Here is a 22864-nt window from a genome sequence, read left to right on the forward strand (position 1 = left end):
GTCATGCTTAGCGAAATAAGTCAAGCAGAGAAAGACAACTATCATATGATCTCCCTGATATGAGGAAGTGGTGATGCAACATGGGGGCTTAAGTGGGTAGGAGAAGAATCAATGAAACAAGATGGGATTGGGAGGGAGACAAACCATAAGTGACTCTTAATCTCACAAAACAAACTGAGGGTTGCTGGGGGGAGGGGGTTTGGGAGAAGGGGGTGGGATTATGGACATTGGGGAGGGTATGTGCTTTGGTGAGTGCTGTGAAGTGTGTAAACCTGGTGATTCACAGACCTGTACCCCTGGGGATAAAAATAGATGTTTATAAAAAATAAAAAATTTAAAAAAAAAAAGAACAATCAAGCAGAGAAGTGGGCAGCTTCTCAATCAAAGTAGTGTGTACTAATATTTGAGGATCAATCATCTGCCTTTAAATAACCCCATTTGACCACTGGTATTTGTTTTCGGAGATGGCTGCTTCATGTAAGGGGTATGATATACAAGTATTGAGCAGAGATACCCTGTGTAAGATCCTCACTGACTCATACGGGGCTCTAACCAATGATTTACTTAGCATCGATCTGTCTATCCACAAGGTGTAGGCAAGAATCAATATAGCCAACTTTCTATTTCAAGAGGCAACTGATGAAATTAAATCCTTTTTTTAGGTGGATCTGAGAATGGCTTAAGAGATGAAGTGAAAGAATCCAGCCTGGAATCTGGGGGGAGAAGATGTACATAAAACCTCCTCCAGGACACATTCAAAAGGGGGCTGTATAGAATCCAGTAAAATAGTTCGGGAAACCTTATGAGGAAGGAAGGCATCTAGCCAGGCTTTCAGGTTTCCATTAAATCACCTGGCTGATGTGAGCTACTTACATCTCCCTATCGGATTTTACTTACTCCTGATTTGGGTTTATAGGCCTGCAGCTCTGCTTCCTATTTTAATGACTCTGATCATCTTCCATTTGAACATCAAGTAAATGACTTTGGCTTTGCTTTTCTGTTTACCCTTTGCTGCTAATCCTGATTGATTTTTCCTTATTGTTTTTCGTACCATTTCAGTCTTACTACATCTTATTGATTAAAGGATTCAAAGGCCCCTTAACTCGGTAAAGAGAATAAGAGAGTATTGGCAGATGACAGGGGTTTCTAGAACAACTCAGCCCTACTGTGCCATTCCTGGGGGCCAGAGGGCTAAAGAACTCCTCATCAGGCTTGGCCAATTACTTCTTGACTCTTGTCTTCAAGGTCAGTGGTTAAATAGAGGGGACCAGTAGACATTAGGGACGAGCCTCCTTCCTCCTGCTGCTCTGTTTTGTCCGTAGCATCTCCCACCTGCTGTCCATTTCTCAATGAAGCCTGTTGTTACCACCTCAGGTACAATTGCAGCCGTCCCTGTGTTTTGCTACTCCCTCCCCCTGGCTGTCCCATCTGTCTTGCCATGTTCAATTTTTTGTCTTTTTTCCATGTCATTTATTATCTTATAACATACTGTGTAACTTATGTATTACATTTACTCTTCTTCCATGAGCATGTAGATACCGTAATTTTTACTTGTTTTCATTGGTGGAGCCCAAGAATCTAGAATTGTGCTTTAGCACATCGATCATTCTTAATAGATGTTTATTGACTACATGAGTGAATGACTCTCACGTCCACTTCATTGCCATAATTAGGAAAGGACTTACGTTATTCTTAATATTTATTTCAAATATCTATTTTCTGGGTATCTTTGATCAAGTGTATTGCAGAAAATGGTATTTCTCTGTACAGTATCAAAGGATTAGTTATCACTGTGAAAAAAATGAAGACCTGTGAGAATGGCTTTGATGGGCTAGAGATGCTAAGAGAATGTTAGATTTGCTTGTGTGTAATCTAGTCTGGGAAATAAAAGTGTTTATCTCAGCCTCATGTTATCATCAACATGAATTTTATTAACTTGTTTGTGATGTACAAAAGGATGTGATGGCATGGAATAACTGAAAAGAAAAAGAAAAGAACATCGTCTTGCTGTTCTTGCACACCAACAAAATTCTCAGTAACTTGTAATGCTTATGGATCTTTTGTGCAAAGGCGGGAGGGAAAAAGGTTCAGGAACCCTAAACAGGCAAAGAGAAGCAATGATCTACTGCTAGTCTTCAACACTTAAGGAAAGAACTTAGAAGTGCTGTCAAAATTAACTTGTCTGCATCATTATAAGGGAATATAGAAGCGATTTTAGAAAAATTAGATTTATTTTATAAATAAAAATCCCAAGTTTAAATTATTCCTTCTGAATTCTTGGAAACTATGTGCTAGCTGAGTTGGCTCCAAATGTGTGAAATTCTGGAGTTGCCTGTTTTTAAGAGAATAGCAACCAGGCATGATTATTTGACAGGAGGTTCACAGGCCTATTCCAAAAGCTGATTAAATCCCTCAATTAAATGAGAGATGACAAATAGGACCAGCTGTAGACTGAGGACTGGTCCACATCAGCTGTGCATGCAGCGTGAACTGTAGAAGTGTCCATCTAGGGAAAGTAATAGTAACAAAAGTGGCCAGTCAAAATAAAACATTTAATAAAATAAGACTCTCTGCTTTTATGATGACCTAACACACTAAAAATATAACATTGAAAACGCTAAGATTTTGGAAAAAGCAACTTTGGATTTGGAGAGTGGTTAATTTTACATGGAATGTTCTTGTTGATTTTCCTATGCTATTAAGCCACATGAATATCAAGCAAAAATAATGGCTCTTCAAATCATGATTCTCAGTGAAGGGTATGTGGTAAATCACTTATAGGACATCGGAAAAAATACCAGCTCCTGGGCTCTCCTTCAGGCAAGTGGGATCCCATATCCTGTGGTGAGGCTCAGCAGCTGTCAGAGGCATATAATTCAGGTGGTTCTGAGGCCTGTTGCTAGCATCTAATTACTAAAGAAAGGAATATATGGCACAGGAAACAGATGACAACTAATTGTTTCAATTAAACACTCCTGAGATGTATAGCTCTTTTTTTTTTTTTTAATTTATTTGACAGAGAGAGAGAGAGACATCATAAGTAGGCAGAAAGGCAGGCAGAGGGGGAGGGGGAAGCAGGCTCCCCACAGAGCAGAGAGCCTGATGTGGGGCTGGATCCCAGGACCCTGAGATCAGGACCCGAGCTGAAGGCCTAACCCACTGAGCCACCCAGGCGCCCCTGTATAGCTCTTTAGTTACAATTCTAAAATCTCAAAAGCTTTAAAAAACAACAACAACAACAAACCAAAAAACCAAACAGCAGAAGATTTTATAATTCCCTTGTGGCAGAACCTGCCCTGCCCTTATTCAGTTTTTGGCAAAACCCTATCTGAACTGACACAAGGTTCTTTGTGCTCTTTGTTTAATCTGACAAGTGTGACAAGTGATGTATTTGTTACAGAAGCATGAATATGTTTTATTATGGAGGTGTTATCTCCATAATAAAAAAACTGTAATGTACTATTATGTTCTGCATCTAGAATCTGTAGAATTCTAAATCCCCCATCTGGCTCCAGTAGATTTTGGATGAGAGATAGTAGAGACAGAGACAGTAGACCTGTAGTAATGGCTTCAATTGACATTTTGGTCCTGTTCTGCATCAAACTGATTTGAGTACATTCTACTGCCCTGTTTCTAGATTCCTTGAGGGCAGAATCTTGATATGCTCATTTTATACAATAATAACCTTACATATTGGATCATCTAAAATAATATCTCCCCAGGTCTGTTACAAGATGCACCAGAACCAATAGGATATATGGATATATAGAGATAGGTAAGAGAATTATTAATGGGAATTGGCCTGCACTATTATGGAAGCTGAGAAAGCCAGCAAGCCTGAAAAGCTGGTGGTATAATTCAGTCCACCTCTGAAAGCCTAAGAACTAGAGAGGGTGTCAAGTTCAAATCCAAAAGGCTGAGAATGGAGTGGGAATGTTTAATGTCCAAATACCTGCAAACCAGAAGCACCAATGTCCAAGGACAAAAAATTCCAGATGAAGCAAAAAAAAAGCAAAGCTGCCCTTCTTCTACCTTTTAATTCTATTTGGGGCCTCCAGCATGGATGATACCCAACAGTTCATGGGCAATATTCTTAATTCAGTCTACCAATTCTAATGATACTCTCTTCTGAAAACACCCTATAGACTTACTCATAAATAATGCCTTTAGCCCAGCCAAGTTGACACATAAAATGAACCATCAGAAAGCCCATAACAGTGTGGTGAGGAACATAGGATTTACCGTCCCAAATAGAAGGTGAACAGTCTGAGGCAAGTCAATGAATAGAGCCTAGTGGAAGGCCAGAGAGTTAGTTCTCAGTATTTAGTAAATGGAACATGGCTTTCAAGTGAGTTAAACTAATAACCTAATTTTTTTTCTATAAGTGAAGGAATATATCAGTGTGTTGTGGTTAAAAACGCTTTAAAAAGGAAAATATTGGGGCACCTGGGTGGCTCAGTCGTTAAGCATCTGCCTTCGGCTCAGGTCATGATCCTGGGGTCCTGGGATCGAGCCCCACATTGGGTTTCCTGCTCGGCGGGAAGCCTGCTTCTCCCTCTCCCACTCCTCCTGCTGTATTCCCTCTCTTGCTGTGTCTCTCTCTGTCAAATAAATAAATACAATAAAAAAAAAGGAAAATATTTAATCAATAAATATAAACTATAAAAACAACTTTGAAACCAATGACCAAACATGAAAGAGTCAAGGAATGCACATTTTATTTATGGTTTTATAATTAGAGTCTGCTTTAAGCATAAAGATAAATGTATAAGGTAAGATTTATACTGAATTTTGATTCTAAAGCATTGCTTCCTAATTTTCCAGATTTAACACAGCAATCACCCTCATTTTTAATAAACATTGCTCGAATAGCAAATACTCAGTCTTAGAGGAGTAGACCAGTAGAGGGAGCACATTTGGGAGAGAAGAACACAGGATGATCGCATGTTAACTTCATTTCCTCTCCAGCTATGGGGCCTTCAGCAACAGAGCCAGGGGACCTCACAGAGCACCCAAGAAGGTTCCCTACCCCCAAAGCTTGGCTTCCTGCTTACTGCTCTGACTGCATAGTCTTTCAGATCATATGAGATGCCCAGTGTTTCCAGTATTTTTATGAGAGAATTGTCGTTTTCCAAGCACAAGTGTACTTGAGGAAAAGGATTAGGAACACAATGATCTGGGAGGGGCACTTGGGTGGTGCAGCTGGTTAAGCATCCGACTCTTGGTTTGGGCTCAGGTCATGATTTCAGGGTCTTGAGATCAAGCCCCATGTCATGCTCTGGGCTCAGTACTTGTTATGCGTAAGTTTCTTTTTCCCTCTCCCCCTTCCCTTCCACCCTCCCTCCCACCAATTCTCTCTCTCTCAGATAAATAAATAAATCTTTAAAAATAAAAAATAAAAAAGAATACAGTGACCTAGTTTGGCCATAGTGCTGCATTGCTCTGTATAAGACATGAAACTTATCTGTGTCTGCTTTCTTCACCATTTGTTAAATGAAGATTGTCAATCTTGTCCAACACAGAATTACTACAGGTATGTAGGAACTGATGTTTCTAAGAGTGCTTTGATAATTATTGTATATTCCATGTAGTGAAGTATCGGTTGAATGCATTGAGTGAATGAAATATGTCTTCACCAAAAAATTCTGAAAATAGATTATGAATTGCAAGTTGGAGTAAAACATCATACATATTAATGAAGTAGACACACAGTGCACTGGCCAAGAGTGTGGACTTTGGAATCAGGCAAGTCTGCATTTAGTTTGCACCCTGGCTCTACCATCCTGGCTCTACCTCAGACCAGTGATCAAAGCGCCTCCAAACTATGTGCTCCTGTTCTATAAAACCAGTAACATGATAATGCCTAGATTTTGGAGAAAAAACACATTAATTGGTTGTCAGTAAAAACATGTTAAGCTCCCAAAGATAGGAAGTGAAAAGTTGATTATCCTTTCTCTGCTTCTGGTTAATTAAAAGTGGAAACGAGGTATGTGTGGGAAGGGGAGGCATTTCTCAAGGGCAACCAGATTCTGTATGTGCAGATTTAAAAACAAACCAGAGAATCTAGGGGGTTTACTAGGCTGTGCACATTTGAAAATTATCAAATATCTTTATTCTTTCTAGAATTAAGTATTTCTAGACACTAATCATGCCTTCCTAGGGACAATGATGAAAACTTGAATTCATTGTTAACGCATTGTGTTCTCTACAATGCTAGAGTGGGGGTGACAGAAATAACTGGGAATGTTGTAAACTAGGAAAAGTCAACAGCAACCAGTATACCACTTCCCAGTCCAAAATACCTTGGCTATATAATTAAAAAAAAAATCCAACAGATAATAAAAAATAGCAATCTTCTAAAAACCATGATCTTTTTAGGGAAGTAAAGAATATCTTGATATCAAAAACTGAATGTGACTCAAACCCATAGTAAGGAGTGGGACTTGACAGGATTCAGGGCATCTGCCGGTGTTTAGTCCCCTAAAACTCTAGTTTTATTCTTGTGTGAGAGAAAGGAGACAAAATTGAGGGCCCAGATAAGATGTGTGGTCAGATCATAAATAGTAAGCATAAAGCCAGGAACCCTGAAAAGCTACATTCTTGGTGAGAATGCTTAATGGGAAAAAATTGCCCAAATAGGGAAGCACTTTAGAAACTTGGTTATCTCGTCATGAGGCTTTGGAGAGAAGGGGAAATGAAGTCTCCCCCTGAGAATTTTAGCCATAAGGTGTACTTCAAGTGGGTGGAAGGCCCCCAACTCTCACTACCTGCAGGTTTTTTAAAAGCCTACATTAAGAATTTATTTTAAAGTGATCCCAAGTTAGACGTTTCCTTATGCCCTTCACAGAACCAAGCATAAATTCTCTCTGGAGGAGCACATTAACAAATCAGTCCTTAAAACATCTCCACAAATCAAATGCCAATAAACATAATTGCATAACAAAAGAAAAATTACAAAACACACAAGAAACAAGTATCATGAGTAACAGCAGTAAATATAACTGGTAGAATTAGACTACTACAAAGATTTCCGTTTTTAGAATTATCCAGGTAGAAGATAAAATATTTTCAAATAATATATTCAAATAAAGAAAGAGGGGAATTGAAAATGTAAGTGAGGAATGAAAGAATGGGTTATTTGAAAATGATCCTCTAAGGAACTTTCAGAAATAAAACTATATAATGATTAAAAGGAAGAATTTAGTTGTTGGGGTGAAGAGCATATTAGAGAATTTAGTAAACTCTAAAATACACCTGAAATACATATTCCGAGACTGATAGGGAAATAGAAAGTAACTAAAAGAATGTAAGAGACATGAAGTGAGCGGTTACACTGCTCATCTCATCAAAGTTCCAGAAGGTGAAAATAGGATGGGAGAGAAGCAATATTTGAAGGGGGGGGGGGGGGGAAGGCTTAGAATTTTCCTTCACAGTTGAAATGCATGAATCTTCATCTTCCAAAATCACAATAAATTCAGAATAGGAAAAAAAAATCATACCTAGACAAATGCGGTGAAACTACATATTATCAAAGGAAAAATAAATTCAAAGGTAACAAGAGAACAAAACAAGAGATGAGAGTTCATTTCTAACTAGTAACAGTGGAGGTCAGGAGAATAATATCTTCCATTCTCTAAAAGAAAGTCCTCTTGTTAAAGTACACCCCATGAAACCTCTTTTGCAATGATGAGCCAAGTCTCAATTTTCTGAAAAGTAAAACAAATTTTATCGCGAACAGACCCTCACAGAAGAAAACTTTTCACAGCAACATTATTTAAAAAAAAAAAAAAAGGCAATCTGAGATTCAAGAAGGGATTTGTGAACAAAAAATGTTTCATATGTTCTTAAATACAAGCAAAAATTAACTAAATTAAACAGTAACCATCATGATTTCTTTGTTAAACATAAGTAAGTGTTAATAAAAGCCAGATGGATCTAAAATTCTGGAAAAATGTATATAAGTTGGGAAGGGTTGATGAAAATTCAGTCACTGATTTCTTTGAATTGTTTGGGAGTAGAGTGATGGTATTAAATCAGTAGATTTTACTAATTTATGTGTGCAGAGGAAAATTCCTAAGGCAGTTTCCTAGGGAATAAAATGAAGATTTTAGCATCCAAAACAATAGAGAAGAGAGGAATGAAATAGCAAATAAAAAGTCAATCAATATGAAAGGAGGCAAAATTGAAAGAAAAAAAAGATTCAGCAACAGAAGATATAAAATGAAGAGGTAGAAATAAATTATTTTGGCAAGCACAATTATTGTAACCTTCCTGTCAGAGGACAAAGATGGAGAGATTAGCTTAAAGTAATTCCATCTCTGTGCTTTGCATTAGTTTTCTATTGCTGTGTAACAAATTACCACAAACGGAGCTTAAAACAAGACCCACTGAAGTCAGAAATCCATGTGGGCTGCACTGGGCTTTCTGCTTCAGATCTCTTAAGTGAAATCAAAGTACTGGCTCTTATGTGGACTGTGTGGGGAAGAACACACTTCCAGGCTCATTCAGCTTGTTGGCAGAATTCAACATTCAAAAATGTTCCTTTTGTTTATAGGGCAGAGGTCCCTATTTCCTTGCCCCAGCCACTCTCAGATCCCTTCAAATAAGGGGTGGGGGGTAAACCTAGAAGAGGAGGCTACCCCTTGCAATGAATCTCACTCATGTTTCAAATCTGTCTGATTAATTCTGCTACTTTTCAACAGCTCACACGACTAAATTTGGTCCATAATATTCTTTTTGTGGGTGCCCGGGTGGCTTAGTCAGTTAAGCATCTGCCTTTGGCTCAGGTTATGATCCTAGGGGCCTGGGATCCAATTCCTGGAATCCAGTCTACTTCTCCCTCTGCCTCTCTCTCTCTGTCTCTCATGAATAAATAAATAAAATCTTTTTAAAAATAGAGTTATTTTTGCCATAAAACATAATCATGGGAGTATAGCTCATGATAGGCATGGGTTCTGCCCAGATCTAAAAGGGAAGCCATTACACAAGGCCAGGGATGATTGGGGATCATTCTTTGAATTCTGCTTATCACATGCTGTTTTCAGGAGTCACGTCCAAAACAGAAAGAGAAATTTTAAAAGTAAAAGAATGAGAAACATAGACTAGGGCAACAGTATCCAAATAAAATTGATCTAGTTACATTGCTGTGAAGCAAAATGGATTTTGGCATGGGAGGAATAAAACATTTTTAAGGTTAAAGAGAGTTACTAAATTACGATGAAAAAACTTAGTTCACCAGGAAGGTGTATAACAATTTTAAACTTCATGTATCCTGTAATAAACCTTCAAATTTATAAAGGATAAATGGACAGAACTTGATATTTGGTAAATCCACCACCATAGTGTTTAGGTTAAAAAAGAAGAAGTCCTGAAAATGAATAGGTAAACATTTAGCATTAAGAACTTAGGAGGAAAAAAAAAAATCCAGGAAAATCCATCAGAGTAAAGAAGAAAATGAAGATAGCAGAAATTGTTATAAGAGGTTTAAAATATTTAAAAAATTTGGAAAGCCTAATAAAATTGACAAAACTTTATAAGATTAACCAAGATTAAAAGATAGAAGTTATAAATAAATCATAAGAAAAATGAAAAAGAAATTATCAATGAAAATGCAATGGAGATCGAAGATATAACTATATGCTTCACTCTAGATAAAGCTCAGAAAAATGAGCAAAAAGCATACTGTATTATTATCTTTAACTACAAATACACAAATGAGTGATATATATATATATCACTAATCAAAATTTTATTGTGCTTATGATTATATCCAGATTTAACCAGAAAGAAAAATAAGGGAATGGGAATTCTAAATACAAGATTTAGAGTTGTGGTTACCTCTCGTGGGGATAGATGGGGTAATCTGACTGCAGGCAATTAACAGAGGGCTTAAAGCGTTTGCTTTGTTCTCATTTTTTTCCAAGTTAGGTAATGGGAACATGCTCTACCATTTACTTTTCTTCTTTATTCCTTACATATACATTATGTGCCCTTTGGTATATATAACATCTTAAAGAATTTTAATGAATATGTAGCTACATCTGATATATTAACAAACAACAAAAAAGTTTAATTAAAATGCCCTCGGTTTAATTTTTAAAGCACATGCCTGATCTAAAATCAATATTTTACTTGTATTTGAAATGAAAATATGAAGTTTTATTTTTAGACACTCAGTGCATAATAAGTAGGATTTCTTATTGGAAAGATACACATTCAGGTTATTGCTTTCAAATTTCTAAGCTTGTTATTATGTCACCCAAATACTCAGTGCATAACATTGTAATTATGTGTCTTCAGGCAACAGTAGAACATAAAGTAATGCTTGCTTGAACTTAAAAGCCATGTTACTTGGTGGTTGCCTTACTTTATTATCTTTCAGATTCTGAAAGCGGAACACAGTTGCTTATGTCAGGTGGACGATTATCATCCTTTTCTTTGACTTACTAACAGTAGGAATGGCAACCCAGTTGAACTTCTTTTCATTCCACTGGCCTATCTAGCTTTGTCTTTGTTACCCTGTAGAGTCGTCTGAAACATTTTTCAGAAATGGTGTTATATAAGCAGTATGGTGGGCTTCATAGTGATGCTGAGTCTGGGAGACTGAGCTGCCTCTTTTGACTATCAGTAAGACAAGCATGTAGTAGGCATTTCACTCAGAAAACTGAAATGCTAGAATCCTTAAGCGGAGATTGAGTTTCCTTTTGAGGAATGTTTGCTCTTAATGTGTTCCAAGGGATCCTTGGTGGATAATGGTCCTTTTAATCACATTTCTAAAAACATCCTTTATTTATCTCCCTATTGGTTCGCCCTCCATTCATATATCCTGTCACAAAGCCTTCAAATTATGGTACATTTTTATAATTAATTTCTCTAGTACCAATCACTTACTTACCTTAACAAGACAGAGAAGGTATGCATGCCGAAAACTACTCATTCTTTCAAGCCACAAGCCAAAAATAAATGCTCAGCAGTGTAATACTGGGCTACCGTCATTTGGTAATTTGGCCACCCATAAAGAATAGCATGTCAGAAGGGGGTATAAATATTTTTCTGCTGGCTTTTTGCTCAGCAAAATCAGTAATCTCATTCTTTCTATTTATTCTAAATTATAATTCAATGTGGTGGAAAACAAATTGTGCGGGGGGATGTCGTAGTTATTTTGCATTTGTTAACACACTATTTGAAACTCTGCAGACCTTGCCTGGGAAAGTACTTTTTGATTGTGTATATTTCTGTATTCAGGTGATTCAGGTGTCTTTTTCTAAATGCTTCTATATTCTGAGACATGCCCAATTTCCTTACTTAATAATAAAACAGTCCAGGACTCATTGTAAATCAGTAGGGATCCAGCAATAAGGAGCAATACATCACAAAGGCAGTGCAGGCTATCATTGGAGATAATAAGCAGGTGCATTAATATTCATGCTTTATGAAACCCTGGTTGTGCTTCTAAAAAGCTGTAGAATATATTCCGGGTTTAATGTTCACTAGTAGATGTTTGCCAGTGATTTTCAGATACTTCTTGTAGCAATCCATTCAAGGCATACCTAGGTAATTTAGAAAACTTCCTCCATGGTTTCCATTTACTTAATTGCATACTCAGCTAATGTTTCTTACTGAGTGTGCATAATCCTTTCTGTTTGGACCTTGGGTCTTTCTTTGTCTCAGTGGGAGGTGCTGTTGTGTGAGACTGATTGTATATGCATGCCTGTGTATGTGGTATAATGTGTGTGTTGGGGGTTGGGAGTCAGCGAAAGGGAACAAGCTACATGCATTGCCCTCTACAGCATAATACCTCCCTAGTGGGGAAGAAATCCAATTTATATTTGTTTTTACATAGACTGACCTAAGACAGGGGATAAGAAAATAATGCTGTGCTCCAGGGATGCAAAGGTACCAATGCGTAAGGGTTCACAGGCTGGGCACTGCGCAACTCCTAAGGCTGCCATACACCATCCTCCTCTATATGGAAGTGTACTACTTTCCAGTCTTTATGTGATTCATATGTGTCCTTATTTGATTCATCTATAAATACATTTACAATAAAGCAGATATACATGTGGATAATGTAAGTATGCATCTTAGGCTTAATATTTCTCTTGTTTGAAATTATATTTGGTTTCTTTATTCTTCCAGGAGTTGACAAAGGCCATCTCTACCTCTTCTTAGAATCTTAACTACACATGCCTGTGTCTTCCTACCTTTCCAGGCAATGAAGGGATGGGCTTGGGAGGAGCAGGAATACTCTACCATCCGTGTACTCCTCCTCCACCTCCTCATCCTGTCACCACTACCACCACCATACCTGTTAGCATCATCATCACCACTAACCGCTAGAGAGGCTTTAAATGCAGAATGAGGGAAGAGCTACTTGGAGTGTGCTATTTATCTGAGCCTCCCCCCCCCCCCCGGTCTGTTCTCTATTCTGTGCTCCTCCTGATTCCTGTTTGTTCACTCATTCATCCATTTATCGTTTGATTCATCATCTCATTCAGTAAATGTTGACTGAGAGCTTGCAGTATATCAGATATAAAGCTAAATGACAGGGACAGAGTGTGAACAAAATGGACAGGATACCTGCCATCTTGGAGCTTATACTCTGGAAGTGAGTGAATTAGCAGGCTTAATTCAGCTAGATCTTTTGCATTTTAAAGAATCCCACTTTATGTTCAGGGCATAGTTGCTAAACTTGGGATCTTTTACTTTCTCCCTATTCTATATGAAGAATTTATACAATATCAGCTTCTGTCTTAGGTAATATCAGCCTTTCCTTTGGGAAAGACAATCTAAAACAAGGTTAATTACAAACTGATTTTGATGCATGGATCTAGAGTTTCAATACGAATCTCTCAATTCCTTCATTCCAGCAGGCCTTTTTGCATTGCTGTTTGGCAATAGAACATATTTGCATTAGAAGATGCCAAGATTCTATAAGAAAAAGGTAGGATCCCCAAAAAGATGAGTTTAAAAAAAAGAAAATCCGCAAGAAGCTTTGCTTATGACCATATGTTGGGTTTGTTACTGTGTGACCATTCCGAAAAAGTAGGATGGCTCTTCCATCCCAAATTTGTTTAGATGTTAAGAATGAAGATGTCCCATTTGCACCAAGAAGATGTGAAAAGATTTATTCCTCACATAGGTAAGGTTCTGGGGAGAGCATGGTAGATTCAGAAAGAGATTCAGAAATCCCTAAGTCAGGTACAGAGATTGACTTGGGTTTTTATTGTGGATGTTGGGTGGGGCCAGGCTGAGGGTTCCTGTGCAGGGTTTGAACTTTCTGCTGGTACAAAGGAAGGAGCTCCAGGATTTTCTTATCAGCTTTCTCAGGTGTGAGACAGAAGGGGAAGAAGGGGCGGTGAGACTTAAAAGCTGTTAGCAGTTGAAAATTTCAACAACAACAAAAAAATGGAGCTTCATAAATAGAGAACAAACTAGTGATTGCCAGAAGGGAGTGAGGTGGGCGATAGGCAAAATAAGTAAAAAGATTAATAAGTACAGACTTTTAGTTATAAAAAGGTCATGGGAATGAGAAGTACAGCATAGGGAATATAGTCAATATTGTAATGACTTTGTTATAACTTTACATGCGGTAACGACACTTTTTGTGGGAAGCATTTTGTAATGGTACGCTTGTCAAATCATGATGTTGGAACTAATATATTATATGTCAACCGTACTTCATTTAAGAAGAAAAAAATTTAAAAAGAAAAAAGAAAGAAAAAACCCTATAGCCAAAAAGAATGGAGTCATACTTCCTATAATTATGATAATGTTGGAAGGCGTTTGGAAAATAGAGCTGCAGTGTGGATACGGACTTTTTATTAATCTGCTTTGGAGCGAAGAAGCGAAGTGAACAACGGGAAGAAGTGGTGGAGCCCTGCTCACCGTCTTCCCCTCCCCCCCAGCTCAAGTGCGTCATTGGCTTGTGACCCATGGCTCATAACCCTTCGCCAGCGCTCATGCTCTTCATAGCGATAAACGGTCTCTCCTCTTGGCCTGGGTATGTAAAGAGGCGCACATTTCGATGTTGGCTTTGGCTGTTGGTAAATGAATGTATTCTGAACCATAATTTTGGGAAGGAGCAAAACTCTTCAAACATAAAGCCTGCTTTTACAAATTAAAAGAACTTTGTCATTTTCTACCTTGTCCCTAATGAAACCCCCGAGGGAGTGTCAAAGCACAAACCAGAATATGGGTTTGGTTGGTATTGAAAACTTGGTGTTAATTGCCTATTTGTACTTGGTAAGTGCCCAGTACTGGCTAATAATTCTATCTAAATAATTTTTCTGTCATGTACCTGTGTATGTCTCAATGATATTCAAATGACAGTGGCCTCAGCAAAGTCAGGAAAAGAATACTGCGGCAAGGGGCAGTATGTCACTAATAGTCTCAATTAACTTTCTTCTCTTCCTTTTTTTAAAAATTAATTTATTTATTTGAAAGAGAAAGCGAGAGAGAGAGAGAGAGCACAAGTAGGGGGAGCCGCAGAGGGAGAAACAGGCTCCCCGCTGAGCAGGGAGCCCGACACAGGGCTTCATCTGTGGACCCTGGGATCATGACCTCAGCCGAAGACAGATGCTTAACCTACTGAGTCACCGAGGTGCCCCTCAATTAACATTCTTAAATGGACAAGGAACTAAAAAACAAAGATATCTTGGTCATGATAACAGTTATACAAGGACCTTTATCCAAGTGTTTAAAAAGTAATTATAGAAATGCATGAAAATCATCTGTTGCTGATGGCACATTTTGCTGTAATTTTCATGAGACAGAAGACATCATCAAATTTGAAAACCATTATGCCTATTATATTTAGGAGACGAAAATTCTACCTACTAAATACCCTTAGAGAATACTTAACATTCCACTAGCTAAATACTTTTCACATCTCACTTATATACTAAATATAGGTAGCCAGATAACCTAATTAAATTTTATATTATGACATATGTTGAATATAAAGCAAAACTTTCCTTCAAATCCTCTCAGAAAATCTGAAACAGCCTTATGTTCAAATTCCTGCAAATTTTATATTATGTTTAATTATTTTATTTTTAACAAAGTTGTATTTGGAAAAGACAGTCTAAAACAAGGTTAATTATAAAAGGTTAATGATTTTGAATGTTGTTCAGGTCATTTGATAGGTAATAACTTAAAAAAGAGACAATATCACAGATGTAATAATTTTTGATGATATGCCCTCAAAATTGCCAAATATATGTGTCACACAAATAAGCCATTTAGTAATCATTTCATATTAGCAATATAGACTTTTCATTTTAGAGTAGGAAGATTTTGGCAACCAACCAAAAGAACATGGAGTGTAAGAGTCAGAGATGCTAACTTTATCTTAAATAAGAGTAAATCATATCTTTAACTCTGAAGCATGATTTGTGATTACAGAGTGCCAAATGTAGTGACTGTCAACTAAGTTTCAAGACAATGTGAAGAGAAGATACGGTGTCTACTGATCTCGGGCAAAATTGGCAAAGGACAGTTCTCCAACGCAGGTGGCACTCCCTCAGAGGCCTGGAGCAATAGGGGTGGGGAGTGATGATTGAGGGCCCTGCCCTGCCCCCAACATGAACCTCTTGCAAAATGCTAGTCCAGAAAAACTCACATCATTCACCTGGTAATCAATTCCAAAGAAAACAGCACGAGAATTTTGTCTCTAAAAACAATAGAGGAAGAAAATAACAAGAAAGTCCAGTAACAGGTGAAGAACACTTCACCAGAGAAATGGTACTGTGAACCAGAGGAAAATTATGATAAAAACAAAACAAAACAAAACACTACAGTGAATCAAAAAAATTGGTGAAGTCATTGTCTTCAAAAGCAGTAATACAAGAATTCAGAGAAGATGCTGTGAGACAATAGAAGATGAAATGAGATGGTAGGCTCAGGAAAGAAATGCAGAAGAAAGAAAATTAGAGAGATGTCAAATTGGACTTTCTGCAAGCATTAATTGACACACTGAAAATCACAGTAGGGGACATGAGTGAGTGAGGGAAATTAAAAGTTAGAAAGGGGGAGCCTGGGTGACCTAGTTGATTAAGTGTCTGCCTTTGGCTCAGGTCATGATCCCAGGGTCCTGTGCTTGAGTCCCACATCGGGCTCCCTGCTTCTTCTTCCTCTCATCCCTGCTCATGCTCTTCTCTTTAGATCTCCCTCTCTCAAATAAATAAATAAATGTTTTTTTAAAAAGTTGGAAAAGGAACACAGAGAAAACCAGTATCTGCAGAATTATTCTTCTAAAGAATAGAACTAAAAAATGGAAAAGAAAAATAATAGTTAAAGATTTTTTTTTAAGATTTTATTTATGTATTTGACAGACAGAGATCATAAGTAGGCAGAGAGGCACAGAGAGAGAGAGGAGGAAGCAGGCCCCCTGCTGAGCAGGGAGCCTGCCATGGGGCTCGATCCCAGGATGCTGGGATCATGACCTGAGCTGAAAGCAGTTGCTTAACCCACTGAGCCACCCAGGCACCCATAGTTAAAGATTCTTAAAAGACTTAACAGAGTAAGAAAGACTTGAATCTTTAGACTGAATGGGCTAATTGTGCCTGGAAAAGTGACAGACCACAATCAATAAACAGCAAAATTACTGCACTTAAGATAGAAAAAGGTTAACTGGACATCTAAGCAATGAAAATTGCTTATAAAATTCATGTATAAAGATGAAAAAAAAGGCCAGTTTTCAGGTTTTTTTTCAGATTTCTCCATGGCATCACCATGGTATTAATAAAGAGAGTCATGCCTTTAATTCTAAGGTTAAAAATAAAGTGATTCATTAATTTTATACTCAGGCTAATTATTAGTTAAATATAAGAAATTAAACAGTTGTTTGTAATCTATGTTATTCTCATGACCCTTCCTGAAGAATATGTTGTAGAACAAAGTGTAAGCATTGGAAGCAGTGGAAAAACTCCAGCAGAAGTACTAGAAAAGATCATTGAGTCTATTTAATTGTTGGACCAGGTTAAAAGAAATGTCTAGTTTCTGATTATAAACCCGAACATAGGAGAAGTCCCAGACCCCAACAATGCAGAAATGATGTATAGTGTAAGAAAGTACAGTATTCTGATATTCTCATTTTTATAGATGAGGGAAGAAGATACCATTTAAAGATGATGAGTAAAATAGGATATGAGGTACTCAAAGAGTCAAAAAGTTAATGGTAAAATAACGTAAGTATAATAAGGTGACTGAGGGTAAGAAGGCAGAGGGAGAAGTAGAAGCTCATCTGTGAATAAAAATCTAAATAAATAATGCATACGTTAGGTGAAGTTTAATTATAAAGGTAATTAGAACAATATAGAAACATTTATATTTTAGTGGAATGCACATAGTAAATGTATGGTGAGAGAAGAAAAAACAAATTATTTATCTATTTTAAATTAAAATTTATTTTTTATTAACTATAGTCTAGAAGGGTTTCTTTGATCTTTAATACTTATTTTCAATTTTATGAACAATTTCAGGGTTGTCTTAAAATTTAAGAAAACTTCTGTCAAGTTTCTTGCATATGTGACCTGAAGGATTTAGAAGAATTTTCCAGAGACTAGCTCTGGCTCTGTAGTTGAAACTATAGCTATATCTGTACTGATATATGATGATGTTCAAGATATATTGTTAAATAGAAAGAAGTTGCTGGCTCAGTCATTAAGCACCTGCCTTCGGCTCGGGTCATGATCCCGGGGTCCTGGGGTCGAGCCCCACATCAGGCTCCCTGCTCAGTGGCAATCCTGCTTCTCCCTCTTCTGCTCCCCCTGCTTGTGTTCCCTCTCTCAGTGTCAAGTAAATAAAATATTTAAAAAAATATATCCTGCTTCTCCCTCTCCTGCTCCCCCTGCTTGTGTTCCCCCTCTCAAGTAAATAAATAAAACCTTTAAAAAAAAAAAAAAAGAAAAGTTGCAAAATACCATGCAAAATTATATGTATGTGTTTGCGCATCAGTATCCTTACTGTGTGTGCTAGTGTATTAAGAGAGTTGCACTTATTTCTCTTAAATGATTCTCTGCTCCACAACAACAATCTCAAGGGTGGCACCATGCAGCCACAGTCATCGTCACTGTGTTATGACCTTTTCTCTCTTATTAGATCAATATCTCTCATTAACATCAGATGCTTAACATAACGCTATATCAAATGAGACTATAGATACAGTATGTAGTGCCCGTATGTGAGTAGTCTATAATTAGGCCAAGAATATAAAATGGGCAACACTGGAGAACGATACAGATGGCAGTCAGCACTCAGTTACGTCCCACGCATCCTCTGGGAAACCTTCTCAGATTATTGCAACCTTTGGCAATAGGTTTGATTTTTCACAACCATTTCAGGCTGTGACATATTTTAACATCATGCTGTATCTTTATCATTTTCTAAGAGTTCAGTACATGAAAATCTGGTCTTTATGGATGAGATGAGACTGACCGTCAAGCCCTTTGACTGTAAATCCAATTATGTAACACAGTCCTGTGAAGCAAAGTGATTAGGTAGAAGTTCTAGATAACAGCAAAACACCAATAATTCTTAGAACACCTGCTCACATCTGTTGTGTGTCCATACATGATGAATAATGATGAATACGAAATGGAGGTACAGAGAGGTTAATTACTTTGTCCCAAATGGAAAAATAGTAAGAAACAAAACTCGAAGTCATCCAGGCAGGCTGGCTTCAGAGCTGGTGCCCGGGAGAGTCTGTTAAGTGTGTGACCCTGGATGGGTTATTTCATCTCGCTGATTTCTCTTTCTCCATTGGTGGATGGTGGAAAATAAGGACTCACTTTGTAAAATCACTATGACAATTGTTAAGAAAAGTACCTCTGGGAGCTTTGTAATCCATGAAGTTCTCTGGCAAATGTATGCTATTACTGTTGTCATTGCTGCCTTTGTGCTTCCATTTTCCCCCACGTCACATCAGCTCAAGTCATGAGGGAGCAAAGTTTCCACTTAGATTCTTGTAGAGATAAATTGCTTTTGCAGTCACTTACTGACTTTTAAATCTCAACATTCATGTTCTTACTCAGATTGCACAATACCTATGCCCTAGAACAGCTTATATTTTACTGAAAAAATCACCCGACAAGATGTAATATAATCAGGCTATAATGAAGTTCTGGATTTTGTGCACATACTCCCTAGGCAGGAAGGGGAAAGGCAAGGACTATGGCACTCAGAGAGTTAAACAAATTTCTCCCAGTTTAGAAAGAAAGACCTGGGATTTTGAATTCTAGTTATCCTCCTGTGGGAGAAGCATCAACAAGTTTCGTATTGTATTTATGCTACACAGCAACCTTTGTGCATGGTCTTTAGTCCTGCCTTTCCTGCATCTTTTCCCACAAAGACTGTCCTTGACCAACACCAGAAATGAATTTGATTTCTCTAATGCAGAAGGTAATTGGATTTTTCTTTATTGAATGCATCCCTTTAATGACTGTCTCTGCTCCTGCCAATTTAGCTGCAAGTGACCTGACATTGATCTGATGATATGACTTAAAATAAAGAGTTGGAACTGGAGGTGAAAAAGACCAGCTGTCTGGAATTAGGAAAAAAGAAAGAAAGGAAAAGTGTGCTGCTTTTTTTGTTTGTTTTTGCCTCATCTTGCCATTTTCCCGAGAAAATCCTTTATCCTTGAATGTCATTTTTACAAAACATGCTGCTGTAATAGTTGGTCATACAGCAGCAGATTGCCTTCTTCTAGAAAATATAATAAGTATTTCCCAGAAAGTGCCCTGGAGAAAACATTGAAAATTGAATAAAATCCACCCAGTAATCATTCTGTTCCTTGGAAATATTTATTACCATGTAGACTGTTTCTGGAACAGGGTAAATATTGCTGAACAGAATTAATTAAATCTTTTAGGAAGCTGGTGAAACATGAAATATTTATTTAAGTATTTATTTACTTAACCTTGAGGTTTTGTAAAAATAAAGCTTGACACAAGAGTTGCTATTGAAGAAAGTTACAAAGGAGTAGTGGATGAAACTGTTGTTTGGAAGAATAACAATTCCTTTCTCAAGGGAAGTTATGATTTAAAACACTTTTTATACCCAAGAATATATGGAATTTAAATTTTTCTACTTTTGCCTTGTTTCACTTTTTAGTAACAGCGTAACTCACTTGATTCATGCTTAATTTTTATTATATCATCTTCCCTTTGTTCTGACAATATCATGAATTTTCTTTGATCAATGATACAATGCATGGGCGTTAGAGTGAGAAAATAAACACTTGTAAAATTAAATTGTGAAGAAGAAAATAAATGAGAAAGTCATAAATTTCTTCCTAAAAAGGAGTGAAATCAATGTTTTTCCCTTTTGAATTTTTAATGTTAGTTGTACACACAATTATCAATATAATTAACAATTTCAAGAAATTAATTGAGTTTGTACTATAACCATTTGTGACATTTGTTGAATTTGAAGTTTCAAAGCCACATCACACAAAATTATTATAAGACCTATGTTAGAGCTGGTATAAATCTGCAGTGTTACTTGGTGAAGAGCAGTGAACTTCCTTTGGTTCTCGTCAACCAAGAGAAACATGGGAGCTCCAGACTAAGATATTATGTTGAGAAAGAATATAAAGAAGAATTAAGAGTGAGTGTTTCCTGGAGACTGGGCTCCTTAACCTCTGCTCAGACTGCATTTTAAATGAGCATGTTGAAGCCCTGACATATTTCCAGAGGCCATTTCTGGGCTGCTGTGTAGCACAACAAAATGGGCTTGCTTGAGAATTGATGTGCCTTCCACAGAAAGTCCAGTAGGATTGAAGGGGTCATTGATCCAGAAAGACTCCCCACCGAATAAAAATCTTTCATCATAAATGATTAAATTTCACCCATTGCAAGTCAGGCCATTGTTGGAAGTTATACTTAAGTGCAATATTAACACCTTAAGAGCAAGAGAGAGGTATATTTTAATGGATGTAAGAATTCTTCCTTACTCAATTCTCTAAGGAAGGAGAATTCTTCCTTACTCAATTTATACTCATTCTGTATAAATTTTCTTAATTTTGAATTGGCTTTGGTTGTTTGAATGTGAACATTATTAAATGCAAATCCAATTAGTAACACTATTTTCTTCTCTTGAAGAAAAGAAAAAAGTGTATGTGTGTGATTGTATGTACCCATATCCAAATACATTTTCTTTTATGAGAAGAAAGAAGGAAATTCATTCTGCATCCCATCAGGATTTTAAAAATGATTTTATAATAGGTTACCTATTTATGATACTTTGGACATTTTTTGAAACCATTAGTATGGGATGTGGCCAATGAGCAATTTATTTTGTTTATGCATTTTCAAAAATAAGCATTTATATAAAATCATTTTGTCATTTATTCTTTAAGCAAATATTATAAAAGAACCTTAGACATTGAAAGGGATATAGAGACAAATATTCACCTTCAAGGATTTTAAAGCCTAGTAGAGAGAACAAATGTACCTAATACTAGAGAGAATTATTGGGGAGAATTTCCCCAATATGGCAAAGGGAACGAGCATCAAAATTCAGGAAGTTCAGAGAACGCCCCTCAAAATCAATAAGAATAGGCCCACACCCCGTCACCTAATAGTAAAATTTACAAGTCTCAGTGACAAAGAGAAAATCCTGAAAGCAGCCCGGGAAAAGAAGTCTGTAACATACAATGGTAAAAATATTAGATTGGCAGCTGACTTATCCACAGAGACCTGGCAGGCCAGAAAGAGCTGGCATGATATTTTCAGAGCACTAAACGAGAAAAACATGCAGCCAAGAATACTATATCCAGCTAGGCTATCATTGAAAATAGAAGGAGAGATTAAAAGCTTCCAGGACAAACAACAACTGAAAGAATTTGCAAATACCAAACCAGCTCTACAGGAAATCTTGAAAGGGGTCCTCTAAGCAAAGAGAGAGCCTACAAGTGGTAGATCAGAAAGGAACAGAGACCATATACAGCAACAGTCACCTTACAGGCAAAACAATGGCACTAAACTCATATCTCTCAATAGTTACCCTGAATGTTAATGGGCTAAATGCCCCTGTCAAAAGACACAGGGTATCAGAATGGATAAAAAAACAAAACCCATCTATATGTTGCCTCCAAGAAACTCATTTTAAGCCCGAAGACACCTCCAGATTTAAAGTGAGGGGGTGGAAAAGAATTTACCATTCTAATGGACATCAGAAGAAAGCAGGAGTGGCAATCCTTATATCAGATCAATTAGACTTTAAGCCAAAGACAAATAAATAAATAAAACCTAATAAATAAAAAGTTGAAAGCAGTGAGCCACATAGAAGGAGGGATCCAGAGCTATGGTTGGAGGGGACAGTGAAGACATCACAGTGTGTGATGGTGATGTGACTTTGTCTAGACCTCAGAAGATGGGCAGAATCTGTGCATCTGAGAAAGAGAGGTAGAATATTTTTGGAAGAAATAGAACTGCAAATGGTGTGGAGGTGGGGGAATGCTAAGCTATTAAAACAAATAGTTTATAAAACTGGGTCAAGTCCCATACCTCACACCATAGAAAGAAAAAATGGAGAGAAGGGAAGACAATATTTTGACTAGCAATTTAGGTAAAAATCTAGACTGAGAAAGAAATTTTGGATTTTGGAGTTTTGAATTTAGATAATAAATACCAATAACTATGGTATTTTATTATTTATGTTTTATTTCTATGAAGAGGTCAATAGTATCTTAAAGATGCCTTCTTATATAAGGTAATCTTGATTGATGTTTTTAAAAAAATCTCAGTAGTTGACATGTTGAATCATCTTAAATATGCTCATTCATTATGTAAAGTCAAATGAAAAAACTAAAATTAAAACTAATTAAAAACTAAAATTTTTAATTGAAAGAAGTCTATTCTTA

At 37.0% G+C, this 22864-nt stretch overlaps 1 protein-coding gene across 4 annotated transcripts in view; it reads left to right on the plus strand.

The window, feature by feature from the left end:
- The window catches only part of TMEM117 (transmembrane protein 117), a 476788-nt gene that overhangs the window by 281851 nt on the left and 172073 nt on the right, over window positions 1–22864 (plus strand). The gene's annotated exons all lie outside the window — the stretch shown is intronic.

This window comes from Mustela nigripes, chromosome 6 (genome assembly GCF_022355385.1).
Source record: "Mustela nigripes isolate SB6536 chromosome 6, MUSNIG.SB6536, whole genome shotgun sequence".
Taxonomy (NCBI): domain Eukaryota; kingdom Metazoa; phylum Chordata; class Mammalia; order Carnivora; family Mustelidae; genus Mustela; species Mustela nigripes.